Here is a 15,552-nt window from a genome sequence, read left to right as displayed (position 1 = left end):
GTTCCAAAACGGAACGGAAATATTAAATATGGAGCGATATCACTTGCGCACCTTCTTATAGACTGCTAGATGTCTTCAATAATTCGTCCTCTATCTCTCTCTCTCTTCTGGTCCTAGTGGTCTTCGTTCTTCACTCGTGGGCTCGTGAGACGATGCAAAATTACAAAATCACAATGGGTCGCCAATTATTCTGTAAAAACTTGCAATATGACAGCGCACGGAAAAAAAAGACAAAAACAGATACAGAAAATCTGCAAGATGCATAAACACACGAAATAGACACGAAATAGACAGAACAATGTTTAAAAAGGATGCCCAAATACGCCTCTTAAAAACAGAAAGACGCAGAACGCCTTTTCCAATCGGGTCATACGATCTTTGTAACTGACGGAAAAACGTTACAAAGTATATACATCGGAAAAACAACTTATCAAGTTCCACTTTAATTCGATGACAGAAAATGTGTAAACAAAGGATGGCGTTTGTTGATTGTATTTTAGTGGAAAATGTTCACACTTTTCAAAAAATATAAGTAAGAGTCTCAGGTCCACGGCATATGCAGAGCCATCTAGACGTGAATAGTGAATTTCAATGCAATCCTTTAAATTCATTTAATGAACAGCATGATAGACTTAAACTCACTATTGAATATGAGAAAGACTATTGTTTGAATTTTTTGAATCTGTTGGTCATCAATAAAGACAATACTATTATTTTAGATTGGTACCATAAAAAGACGTTCTCGGCATTTATCGTTCTATTCGAATTATCCCGCATATCACAAGATAGGAACTGTACGAGGGCAAATCAATAAGTGCCCGTGTTAGTAATGAAGACGTAAGCTTTTCACAAAAATTTTTTTTATTTTTTAACATAATCCCCTTTTAAGAGGATACACTTTTCCCAACGCTTCTGCCATTTTTTCAACCCTTCAGAAAAATACGATTTGTCTGTAAAATAGGCCTCTGTTTCGGCGATGACCTCCTCATTCGATGTGAATTTCTTTCCACCGAGCCATTTTTTCAAATTTGGAAACAAGAAGAAATTATAGGGGGCTATTTTGGAGAGTACAGTGGATGCGGCAGCAATTCGTAGTGCAATTTGACCAATTTGGCTGAAATTTGAAATTGATAACCGCATTCGCTTGTTGTCCACCGTGAGCAATCGCGGTACCCATTGGGCCGACAGCTTTTTCATTCCCAAGTTATCATGCAAAATATTGAATGCCATTCCGTACGACACGCCTACGGCCTCTGCTACTTAGTACACTTTCGATCAGCGAGAATCATGTCGTGGACTTTTTCAACGATTTTCTCAATAACCACGTCTGCCGGCCGGCCCTCATCAAAAACAGACAAACGACCACATTTGAATTTGTTGAACCAATATCTGACGGTTGTCATAGATGGTGAAGAGTTCCCATACAACGGCATTCAACTTCGTTTTTATTTCTTCGTATGTTTTTCCATCCAAAAATAAGAAATGAATCATGGATCAATATTATTCTTTTTCCATTGTATCGGAAAACATCAAACACGCTCACTACTGTCAAATCAAGACTATTGCATGAATCACTCTGAAATTTTGTATGGCGTCGTTTGGTAGATGGTAGTACACGATGGTAATGTCAACTTGCATCAGCAATACAAATATTACAAAATTATATATTTCATGTACATTAAATTAATACAAATAATTACTTATTTTTATATTAACATAACAATTTATATGTGTCCGAGAGAGTATGCATATACATTCTATTTTTTTATGGATATACTGCTTGAAATATTGAGACGACTAAATCAAATATTAGTGAAAGTAAATTTAATAAATGATCGACAAACTAGAAGAAAATCAAAATAATATTCAAAAGAATAAATTAGGAATATCAGAAGTATTGCATGATTTTATAGCTTTACTCTTGAAAACTAATGAAGAACTACAAAAGAAAGAGAACTTCGAGATAGATCTTAAAAACAAAGAAAAAATGGTAAATATTTTTTTATATAAATTTTAAAATACATCATCTTATATGTGCAATATAGATAATTGTAATAAATTATCATTTTTATAAACCATTTCGTTTAATAGAATTGGCGAACGTGATAGTCGAGATCATAAACATTTTGGAAAGAACAATCACAAATGAAATAGCAGTACAGTACAGCTGAGCTAGAAAACTAAAAAAAATGGTCAATGGTTCCAAGATTTACTCGCGAAGTGCATTATACATAAGTTTTGAGATATAATTTTTAGTATTATTAGGTGTTGGAATTAATTCGTAGCGTTTTACAAGTGATGGGAAGTACTTTCATTAATGTATTTTTTAATGCTCATGTGAAATAAATAACATTCTTTCATTTAAAAACGCTACGAATTAATTCCAACACCTAATATATTTTTTAATTTTAATAATATATGATAATTATTAAACACATAAATTTTAATTAATGTTTTAGAAACTGTACGTGTAACAGATGACAAAGTGACCGAGAAAGAAATGATAAATTATATTTCAAAGTATCTAGTTTAAGCCACTTTAAGAAAGGAAGTCTTGAATAAAAAAGTACGTTTCTCTTTTTCTCTCTCTCTCTCTCTCTCTCTCTCTCTCTTTCTCTCTCTCTTGCTCTCTCTCTGCGTGCGTGCGTGCGTGCGTGCGTGCGTGCATGCGTGCGTCAAAATTGTTTCATTAATAGATATTACAAAAAAATATTGAATAATAAAATATTAATTTTCTTAATATTAAATTTTATTGAATTACATTATGCGATATTTTTCACATACAAAAAAAATTGATGTCTGTTAAATTAGAAACAAAATCTATCATAGAAGTACATTTGGTTTCATGAGATCATGTCATATTTTTGTTTTTTATATACATTTAAAATTCAGAGGAAATTATTTTAGCCATGGTATAAAATAAATTTTACAATTATCTGAAAATTATGTATATGTCGAGTATATTGATCGAAAAATGTGAAAATGATAAAACTAGCAAAATGAAGAAATACATTTTTAATTAAAACATCAATCAAAATTATCACAAAAACAAAAAGTATTTATTACATCTTTTTGTTAATAATTATTTTAAAAATCTTAAAAAAGTAAAAAAGGAAAAATATTTTAATATTTTTCTAAAAGTTTTTTCATTTAGTTTGCTCTAATTGATTTATAAACAAGTAATATGCTATTTTGTTTTTTATAACATTTATATTTTTATTTTCAGTAAACTTCAGAAGACAGCGAAAGTTGATGCATCGTCATAGATTGAATGTTAATTTTATTATTTAGCTGTTGAATGTTTGAGATCGTTAATTCGGGAAAAGCAAGAATTCTTTCAGTCGACCGACAGTAATTGTCATTGAACGCACGCATAAATTGAGCTCGTGATTTCATCTCGAGCATGATCTTAATCCTCGTTAAAATCATCGATTTGGCATTCTTTGTTCTTTTTAAACCAATTCGGTACACGCAAACAAGCTCCGGCAACGGACAATCGAAAGTTCTAGAACAATTCAATTCGCGCACGCGAGCGCCGCGCTCCGACGAATACGTCACGCGCTGTCACCAATCCCACGTACGGATTTTCTGTCGCGCATGACTGTTACGTTGAACGTCGTTAGAAAAGAATCCAAAGCGCCAATCAATTTTGTACAACTAATGCCACGTAATAATTACGATTGTGGCAAAATTTTATTGGATTTTTCCCAAGAAGAAAGCCCAGGCCGAAAGCAATAAATGCTTCGATCTCGCCGTCCTCTTTTTTAGAGTCTAAAAGGTTCTCAGAGTTCTTAGAGTCATAATCTTGCTACTATATCGTTTCGTAAAAATCGCCGTGCTAACCGCTTAGTGAAAACCGCTAAGAAAGATCTTTTCGAGAAGTGCCGAGAAAATCGCCGAGATTTTCTATCACCGCGATTCCAAATACAATTTGGAAAGGGTGACCGCATTTAATATTCTGTTAATCTAATATTTAATTAATTATATTTTCTGAATTTGTAACTGTGCATATTAAAGAAAATTCTTTTATTAAACTACAAAGAAACGGAATTCTCTTTACTGTCGTGTAGCATATCAACCGTGTGCCGTTCTCTCACTCGAATCTTTCCACGCGGTGCATTCCCGCACAATTTAGTTCTTTATAAGTAAATAAATGAAGTGTTCAGATAGAGAAAAGAGAAAAAAGAACACTCAAAAAAGAAATTTATTTTTATAATATAATTATATTTTTAATATAATATATTATAAAGTTAAAAAAGGTTTATACAGGGTGTCTGCAAATAATCGCCATATACATGGGCAGGTAGAGCGGACTAAACTCAATCGAAAAGTTCTTTACCATTTTATAAGTTTCCCTAATAGTTAACGAGATATTAATCCTTAAAGATAGCAGAATACGCGCGCCTGCCCGACCTTCTACTGCGAAGTGTTTATGCCTACTAATCGCTTGGCGCGCGGGTCGTGGGGAGCGGGGATAGCGCGCCTGGCAAGCGCGCCGTTCGAGCTATGGAGGCTTGTGGCGATATGCGCGGCGCAGGTTGCTGCCAGCCAATCCCCAACTCCTCACGCAAGCCATTACGATGGCGCTTCAGAAATTAATATTTCGAAAATCGGGAAATGATCGAAATATTTTTGAGAACTCAATTTAGTTCGCTCTAAAGCATACACGTGTACATACAGAAAAAATGTTACATATGTGTGTGTATAAATATGACTTATTTTAAATAAATAATAAATTTATTTTAAAATATTTGATAATTTTATCGACAATGTTCGTGAATAAGATAAAGCGGACTAAATTGAGTCGAAAAGGCCTTACCCTTTTGTAATTTTCGCAATAATTAACAAGATATTAATTATTAAAATATTGGTTTTCAAGAATTTTTTATTCATACTAACTTTACAGAAATAGAGCAAAAAACAAATATTGTTCATTTTCTTTTCATAAAGTTCTAGGAATTTTTTCAGAATCTTTTAGTACCGTATTTTCTCATTTTGGCAAATGTAGTTGTTAATAAAAAAATACAGGACTAAAAGGTTGATTTATTAAAAAATTTTAAAAAGAGCTTTATGAGAACAAAATAAACAATTTTTGTCTCTTCCTATTTTTTTTTGTAAAGTTGATAGTACTTGAGTAAAAAATTCTTGAAAACTAATATTTTAATAATTAATATCTTGTTAACTATTACGAAAATTACCAAATGGTAAAGGACTTTTTGACTCAGTTTAATCCGTTCTATCTTATTCACGAACGTTATCGGTAAAATTATCAAATACTTCTTCAAAATACATTCATTATTTATTTAAAACAAGTCGTATTTATACACATATGTAACATTTTTCTGTACATGCGTACGCTTTAGAGCGAACTAAATTGAGTTCTCAAAAAGATTTTGATCATTTCCCGATTTTCGAAATATTAATTTCTGAAGCGCCGAATATTCGCCATTGCGATGGCTTGCCGCGCGAGGAGTTGGGGATTTCGCTCGCGCCGCGCACACCGCCGCAAGTCTCGGACGCACAGTGGGTCAGACCCGAAATCTTGGCCAAAATTCAAAATGTTGATAGATTGGCATAAAACTCGGTATCTAAGGTTTTATGAGGTAACTGATTTCGAATTCGAACTAAAAATTTCGAAATTCAAAATGGCAGATCCAAAATGATGGACGAGAATGCTAAAAATGCTTCAATTGCTGTCAAATTTGCTACTTAGGGGCTTTTATGATCGCTAATTTTGAATCTGAATTCAAAATTTAGAAGTTATAAATGGCGGATCCAAAATGGCGGAATAGAATGTTAAAATAAAATGTTAAATCTTGATGAAAGAGAATACTGTGATTTTAGAAGTCGTTGATTATAAATCAAAATTATTGAAAAGAAAATGGCGGATTTAAAAAGCGGATTCGAATGTTAAAAGATTTTGGCAAAAATCATAAGGCAGTTTTCGAGGTTGCTTATTAGAGAAGTAATGAAACACATTTCGTATATTAAAAAGAAAATATATTTATTATAATTTTGTCATTTTGCATTTACCTAACACCATGGAGACGAGTAAATGCATTATATGACATTGTGTTACATATTATTGTATTTAAAGAGAATTATTTCTTTAAGTATATAAACTTAAAGCGTCAAAAAACTACAATAACTAATATCGCTATAATAACTAAAATCAGAAATTTTAAGATGATAAAAGTAAGTTTGAACTTTCCAACTGCGCCTGCGCCTACGTAGATTTTAAGTTTTACTATTTTTTCATTTATCAATTATTGCTCCTCTGCCTATTCATCAGAAAGTTCTATGTTAAGAAGAAGTGTCTCAGATTGTACAAGCAGTGATATCGTCATTGGAATCTGAATTTGTGATGTCTGTTTCAATAATAGGAATTGCAAGCAGATTTCGCACTTCTTCAGAAAGCAATATTTTTTTCAATTTTCTTTCTTTGCAAATCCGAGAATCCGAGAAAATAAATACTGGATATGATAGTACTAATACTAGGCGGGTTTTAACCCATGGGGTTAGAGGGGAGCGCGGGGCGCGGGGAGTACTCGTAGGCGCAGGGATACCTAACGCGGGGAAGGAAGGGGAAAGGTCCAGGCTCTTACGTAAACATAGGGCCCCGATCCTTATTTTTTGTCGTCACTCGCCGCTCTCTCTCCAAAAATGCATCGGTAATAAAAGCTTGCATGTTAAAGAAAGATAAAGCGCGCGACGGAGAGCGTAACGTGCTATGAGTGAAGAAAGGATAGAAGAATCAATAGAGTACAAGTTTCTTTTGTACGACACAGTTTTTTTCAATATAGTTTTTCCTGGCGCGTTGATGCAAAGAATGGGAAGTAAAAGACAATACATACATAATAATGCGAACAAAAATGTTTTATTCACATCTTATTACACCGGTTTTCGTACTTATTAAAAACTAAAGCTAATAGTTCGCAATCGACGAGCTGATGTCCATTGAAGATGTCGCTATCATGTATAATGTTCTCAGATGCGATGTTGGAGAATCGCGTATACTTGGTATCTACCGTATCGAGGAGTCGAGCTAATCGTTCGAACGTTACACCCGTTAAAGTCAAACATACGGCGTAGCGTCGTTTCGGTCATTATAATGCGTACGGTGGCTCGAACATCGCTAGCATTTCCTTTCTGGAAAAAGAGAACGAAAAAAATTTTTTAACCACTATTCGCTTTTTTAGCAGAGAATAAAATGCATTAGTACTAGTCACTCTAAATACGATACCCTATGATTTATATTTTGATGACATTGATGACGTTGATGATGAGCAACACGATTTTGATGCTTTTTCATCAGGACATTTCCAATATCTCGCTTTTTCCCTCGATGGTGGTGGACTTGGCGGATCTGGTGACAAGGGACGGTACCCCTTGCGCTCGATCTATTTTTGATATATTCTTTTATTCGATCCATGTCTTATCGCTCGTAATATTTACGATTGAATAAAAAAAGCGCTATATACTGTTTATATATATACATATATATATATATATATATATATATATATATACATATACTATCAGATCGGTGACATGTCGTCACGCGTTAATAGAAGCGCCAATGTTTTTCGGCTGCTAAATAAAAAAAACATAACTCTTCCACATTAAATGTGGAAGACAGGATGTGCAAGTATTCGCACAAAGGCGAGTACTCCAAGTCGAACGCACTTTTTTTTGTCATCGATTTCTCTTTTATTACTTGAACATGTGTTCTCTCGTCTAGAAAATATTTATTTAAATTTTACAATCGACAATCTAAAAAATTAAAAACTACGCTTTGTGATTCCTCATTTATTTTACCGACTTCCTGTTGTTGACGAGAAAACGCCCTTCAACTTGCTATTACACGTTTGGAAATATGAATCTTTATCTACACAGAATCCACATTTAGATTTTATACTTACTGAACCGATCGTGTATAAATAGGATTTTCTCTACATGATTTGTAACCTTTGTCGTAAATTTTATTGCCATGGATCTGACGATTCTGAGGATCTATGTTTTTGTTTATGTTTCCAATATCGTTGAAAAGATTTTCTAATGGCACGTTTCTTGAATATTGTCACGCTCACCGATCGGTGACCGTTAAAGCTCGAGCTTTTATGTTCGCGCTTTGTACTAACGACTGTTTTGTCGAAATTTTCACGAAACGGAGAAATCTTGGAGTCCACTGGACGTAATAAAATATATAATATAGGGCATAAGTGCTCGACAGTGGTATCCTGGAAGACGAACGAATCGATCGCTTCAATTATTGACGATAAGCATGAGTATGGCTAACCATCGTGCGAACATAGTCAACGTAGTCGAGTATGTTCGAAACGTGGACCCGAAACAGTTCGCAAATATCAGAGACAAAGTGTTCGAAGTGCTCGAAGAAGTGAATTTCGAAGAAATAATGAATCAAGAAATCGATTCCGACGAAGAAATATTATCAGATGACGCTGGCTATACTAGCGATTTGAGCGAGCGTGATACAGATTACGTAGAAAGATTTGTGCCATCTTTAGAAATCCGTGCACTGAATGGCCGTACTAAACACTGTATAATCCATTGTTATTATACGACGAGTGGTGCTTTAAGTATATGTGCAGCTTGCATGGTCCGTTTGACTGATACTGATATCGCAGGATTGTATCTCGTAAGGAAGCACGATATCGGTTATATTGACGCGCTAAGCGGTTGGTCTTGCACGAATTGCAGACTACCAACATACATTATATTTCCGTGCAACAAGTGCCTACATTGCACACAAAAAACTATTGCGAATAGTATTGTGAACGAGTCACGTGCAAATGCTCCGTAGAAGACTGTGATCTAAAGACTGTAAAAAAAAGACATGGAAAATCACGAGCGAGTGGTACGCGAATTGTTGGAACAGCGCTGTAGAAAGACACGGTAGCGTAAAAGTGAACACCGCGTTCAACGGTGAGTTCGCGACGAAGGATAAACATGCTCATAAGAGCATAATTACAAGGAACAGCGAGATATACCGATACACCGATTTACGCGAGTAATACGAAGCGTGTCATCGAGCCTATCCTAGCATCGCTCGAAGAGTTCCAGGAACGCGACAGCGGATGGGCATTGTCACGTATAGTGAATTTGACTATCAACGTGAACAAATTAAATCCTACGCGCGCGGGATGTCATATCAAAGTGCCGTGGGAAATTGCAACGAAACGAGCGGTGATCAGTGTGCGTATGATGGACAATGCGTGCTTCGCGTGGTCGGTAGTCGCCGCGCTGTATCCGGCTGAAAAGTATACGGATCGGGAATCGTCGTATCCGCATTATACGACAGTATTGAATCTCGCAAACATTGAGTTTCCAGTGACTTTAAAAAACATTTCTAAATTCGAACGGTTGAACGCGGTGTCGATCAACGTGCACGGCATCGAGAATAAACAGGTCCTTCATCTGCGACTCACCAATGAAAAAAAGAACAAACACGTCAACGTGCTGTACGTGCAAGATCTACGTAACGACGGTATTGGACATTTTGCGTGGATAAAAAGCCTATCCCGTCTCGTGAACTCGCAGATTAGTGGGAAAAAGAATAAGAAATTTTTCTGCGAGTAAGTATATACATTTTCGGTAAGTATACATGAAAAATTATTATAATTTTCCGTCTTACTAATAAAATAATGGTAATAGTTATAATTTTTTTTCTTTTTTTCAAATGCTTGCACTACTTCAGTACCAACGAAAAATTGCATTCGCACGTAATGGACTGCGAGAAGATCAACGACTCCACTATCCGACTGCCGAGCGTGGACGACAAGTGGCTCGAATTTGAGAACCATTGCAATAAGCAGAGCGCCCCATTCATGTTCTACGCTGACTTGGAGTGCGTTCTATGGAAGATGGAACTTGACAGGGAAAATGCGTCGTCGTACACGTATCAACGGCACGAAGTATTTAGTATAGAGTACTACGTGCGATGTTCGTACAATGACGCGTTATCATCATATCGGTTTCGTCGCGATAAAGACTGTATAGCGTAGTTCGCGCGACAACTCAACGATTTGGCGCATCGAGTGAAAAATATAATCCGCCAACGTACCCATGGAAAAGTTGTCGAAAGAGAGATGTACCGTAGCGCGACGCGTTGTCATATTTGCGAGAAACCGTTTGCGCCGGATGATACGCGGGTCCGCGATCATTGTTATCTCACCGGTAGATTCCATGGTCCAGCGCATACAAATTGCAATCTTAATTATAAAAATTCATTTTATATTCCGATCGTTTTTCACAATTTATCGGGTTACAACGCTCATTTTATAATTAAAGAAATTGCTAGCGCGTACGAAGGATATGTAGATGTGTTACCGATAACCAAAGAAAAATATATTTCGTTCACTAAACATGATCAAGATACCGCCGAGAGAGCAGACTCGCGAAAATGCATAAAATTACGATTCATCGATTCTTTCAAATTTCTAAACGCAAGCCTCGATAAATTGGCGTCTTTTCTCAGTAAAGATAAGCTATGCATACTGCAACACGAATTTTCCAATTTATTAGAAGAAAATTTTAATCTTTTGACGAAAGGGCGTCTTTCCATACGAGTACGTTTCCGTTGACTGCGTCGAAAAATTGCAGGACACGCGCTTACCACCGAGCGAATCATTTTTCAGTTCGTTAACGGGCGATACAGTATCCGAGAGCGATTACACTCACGCCGCGAATGTCTGGAAGGGATTCTCCATTCAAACGCTCAGCGAATACAGTGATCTGTACTTGAAAACCGATGTCTTGTTATTGGCCGACATTTTCGAAAATTTCCGCGAAAGTTGTGTCGCAAGTTACGGTCTCGATCCCTTGCGCATTACTATACATTACCTGGTTTCACGTGGGACGCGATGCTAAAACATACGCGTATAAGACTTGAGTTACTCATCGACATTGATATGATCATCGAGCGCGGTATACGCGGCGGTCTCAGTCAATGTTCAAGCAGATACGCACAGGCTAATAACAAGTGTATGCGTTCGTACGACTCATCGAAACCGTCGTCGTATTTGATGTACTATGATGTTAACAATTTATACGAGTGGCGATGTGTTATGGCGATGTGTTAACCATTGCCATATGCCGAATTTCGATGGGTCGAAGACGCTGCGAAGACTTTGATGTGAGCGCGATCGTCCTAGATTCACCCATCGGTTACATTCTCGAAGTCGATCTCGAGTATCCACAACATCTACACGACCAACACACTGACCTGCCGTTCTGTCCGACGCACGATAAGCCGCCCGGCAAGCGCGAGGCTAAACTTTTGACGACGCTGTACGATAAACAGCGTTACGTCATCCACTACCGTAACCTGCAGCAATGTACTCGTCATGGTCTTTGCGTAACAAAGATTCATCGAGTACTACAATTCGCGCAATCTCCATGGCTTCGCGATTATATTGAACTCAATACAAATTTCAGAACTCGCGCTAAAAACGATTTAGAGAAAAATTTATATAAATTAATGAACAACGCGGTATTCGGTAAAACTATGGAGAATGTGCGCAACCACGTTGACGTAAAATTATCAACAAAATGGGATGGACGATACGGCGTGGAGGCAATGATCGCGAAACCGAATTTCCACAGCCGTAGCATGTGAAAAATTTGATTGCCGTCGAACTGCGCAAACTCGAGGTGAAGTTCAAGAAGCCGATTTACGTGGGTATGTGTATACTCGACATATCGAAAGCCTACTTGTACGAATTTCATCACGAGTATATATTACCACTGTTTCGCGACACATGTAAAATTATGTACACCGACACGGACAGTCTTGTATACAGCGTCGAATGCGTTGTTTACGAGACTATGAAACGCAATATCGCTAGATTCTATACGAGCGATTATCCGATGGACAACGCGTACGGTATGCCTCTCGCGAACAAAAAAGTACCCGGTCTGATGAAGGATGAAAATAACGGTGTGATAATGACCGAATTCGTTGGTCTCAGAGCGAAAATGTACGCGGTGAGGGTGGACGACAAGAGAGAAACTAAAAAAGCGAAAGGCGTAAAGAGTAACGTCGTAGCGCGAACGATAACGTTCGACGATTACACGCGATGTTTGAACGAAGAAATGACTCGTCGTCAATAGTGTATATGTTCTAAACTGCACGATGTGTACGATATTCGAATCGAAAATCACTCTGAGAATCACTCTGAGATCCACACGATGACAATTTGTTTGTCATTGACAAACGATACGTCGTACCGGACACTCGACGGAAATGTTATCTTGGGGACATTGGCGGATACCTTTGTAATATATATATATATATATGTGTGTGTGTGTGTGTGTGTGTATTAACATTTATATTACTATTATGTTTTTTACATTTTTTTATATTTTCATACAGTATATATGTATTACTATTATGCTTTATGTATTATCTTAATTTGAACTTTGTGTATGTTTTTTTACATTTTAAAATATTTTCATACAGTGTACATGTTACTATTATGTACTATTGTCATTATAATTTACACGTAATGCATTTTTTTACATTTATATAAGTATTACTATTATGTTTTATGTAGTACCATTTATTATGTATTACTATTATTTTCATTTCATGTATCGTACATTTATATACGTATTTTATATCTGTATACTGCAAAACGAAGATGAATGGGAAGTACAATTAAGTTTCTGCCGTTTGAGAAAAGACGGCGCCACTAGCAAGTTATGGTTAAAATTGTCTGATAACTAAAACGTTATATCGTAAGGTTGGACATCTGTCAACAACATAACCTTGAAATACTAGCGATTTTGTATCAGCATCATATATTTTTTTTTATGCGAAAATGCCGAGTTTTGAGCCGAATAAGCGGGAACTTTTGATTTATTTCTTTAATTTGAAGAAATCTGCAGCTGAGGCTCATCGATTGCTTGTAGAAGCATATGGTGAGAGAAGTTGTCGTGAGTGGTTTCAAAAGAACGGTGAATTTGACGTCGAAGACAAAGAACGTAGCGGAAGGCCGAAAGTGTACGAAGACACGGAATTGGAAGCATTATTGGATGAAGATTCGTGCCAAACGCAAAAAGAACTTGCACTTACATTAGGAGCGACTCAACAAGCAATTTCATCGTTTGAAATCATTGGGAATGATTCAAAAGTAAGGGAATTGGGTTCCATATGAACTGAAGTTGAGAAACGCCGATTTTCCATATGTGAAATGCTGCTTGTCAGGCATAAACGAAAGAATTTTTTGCATCGTATAGTCACTGGTGAAAAATGAATCCATTACGATAACCCAAAGAAGAGGAAATTATGGGGATCACCTGGCCATACTTCAACATCGACAGCCAAGCCGAATATTCATGGAAAAAAACTCATGTATTTGGTGGGATCAACTTGGTGTCGTGTATTATGAGTTGTTCAAACCGAACGACACCTTACTGAGGCTCTCTACCGAACACAATTGATGAGATTGAGCCGAGCACTCAAGGAAAAACGCGTTCACTACTACTCTAGGCAAAATTATTTTCCTGCATGATAATGCTCGATCACATGTTGCGGCTCCGGTCAAAACCTACATGGAAACACTCAATTGGGAAATTCTATCCCACCCGCCGTATTCACCAGGCATTGCCCCTTCCGATTACTATCTATTTCGATCGATGACGCATGGTCTGTCTGAGCAGCACTTCACATCATATGAAAATATCAAAAATTGGATCGATAATTGGATAGCCTTAAAAGATGAAGCGTTCTTCCAACGCGGTATCCGTATGCTACCAGAAAGATGGGAAAAAGTAGTGGCTAGCGATGGACAATACTTTCAATAAAACATTATGTATCGTTCTTTCACAATAAATGCTTAATTTTTGATTAAAAACGGCGGAAACTTATTTGTACTCCCAATAATAAAAAATATACGTTTATATACTTATATTGATATATTTTTTATATATAGAAATAAAATATATGAATCAAAATTTTATCAAATAACATTGTTTTTGTGTATCCATGAATTGTGCGATCCATCGAATCCCAGACACTTGACGTACACCTTATTTCCCTTCCTGCGCAGTATTTTCTCCATGAGATACACGTCCGGGTGAGTAGCGCGATGCAACTCGTACCGTATATCTATCCTTTCTTCACTCATAGCACGTTACGCTCGCGCGCTCTATCTTTCTTTAACATGCAAGCCTTTATTACCGATGCATTTTTGGAGAGAGAGCGGCGAGTGACGACAAAAAATAAGGACCGGGACCCTATGTTTACGTAAGAGCCTGGACCTTTCCCCTTCCTTCCCCGCGTTAGGTATCCCTGCGCCTACGAGTACTTCCCGCGCCCCGCGCTCCCCTCTAACCCCATGGGTTAGAACCCGCCTAGTGTTACTACTTATGATCGGATCAGATGTATCCATTGTTCTGTAAAATATGTCCTCTATATTTGCAATGCGGCTATTTTTCCTACTATACTCTCGTCTGAAACGTCGATAGTCTTTATTCCAGGCCTCGCAAGCTTCTTCTCCCAACATTCCGATCGGCAGAATGCTGTTTTTTATAATATTATGCATTAAAATTTTATGCACTGAAGCAGGCATGACAAACCATGGATAAGTATCTACAAAAATGCGCGCAGTAGATTTACAAAGCGAGAAAGATCAATGGAGACAGGAGAGAGCAATCAAAATTGTTTGAAAATTGATCATGAGTTGCGATTTAATACCAAGATATTCAGCAAATTTTTCCAGTTTCGCGAATGCTCTACGAGCTGTGTTCCCGTCATTCGTGTTGCCACTTCCACCCGCTTTTGGCTTATCTACTCTCAGTACCAGCTTTTCCCAAAGAATATTTTGCATCTTTTTTTTGCGATCTGCGAATGCAATTTTGTATTTGGAACGTCTTACTTGCCAAACCTTCATATCAAGTTTATAAGACAAACTGCATTCCAGAAACCGAATCCAAGTATGCAATGGACTTAAGTCATATTGCAATGCATTCGGAACAGGTGTAAAGGGATTCGACAGGTTAATAAACTCCAAGGGCTTTGCTTTGCATACATGGTAATACTGTGTCGATTTGTTGCGTGTTAAAACATTCAACACTTTATCGTCTATAATAGTGAGGAATAAAGAAAAATGTACCTGCACAATACATTCATTTATTACAGTTTGAAAGTACTCCAAATTATTTATTTGCTCTTGCACTGAATGCTTTAATGACGTCAATTGATTCCTTTCTGAATTTCAATTTTATTGGACGACAAAATCTAGGAGAAGCTCTGTTAGACCATAGAATTACGTTATCAGAAGTTCGAAGTCGTAAAGGTATCAATGAAGTCGCAAATATATTTTCGTCATTGTCAACTAGATATTTAAAACTTTGTTTGTAGGCTGAATGGCGAGAGCTGCCGTCGAAACCCCAAAAACATATTAACACAATCTTCATTTTTTTTTGCATTGGACTTTTTAATAAACTGACGTACAGAATTTTCCTGCAATTGCAGAAGCCTTTTCGACGTGTGATTAAGTAGTCCCTGTAATAATACTTCAGCTGAAA

At 36.8% G+C, this 15,552-nt stretch overlaps 1 pseudogene; it reads left to right on the top strand.

Moving 5' to 3' along the window:
- The first annotated feature begins 800 nt into the window (after positions 1-800).
- Positions 801-2,249, top strand: LOC147909005 (uncharacterized; annotated as a pseudogene).
- The last annotated feature ends 13,303 nt before the right edge of the window (positions 2,250-15,552 follow it).

The sequence above is a fragment of the Acromyrmex echinatior genome, chromosome 7 (assembly GCF_024713525.1).
Source record: "Acromyrmex echinatior isolate Ae372 chromosome 7, ASM2471352v2, whole genome shotgun sequence".
NCBI lineage: Eukaryota > Metazoa > Arthropoda > Insecta > Hymenoptera > Formicidae > Acromyrmex > Acromyrmex echinatior.
Note: the sequence above shows the minus strand (reverse complement) of the source record. Positions and strands in the feature narration are given on the sequence as shown.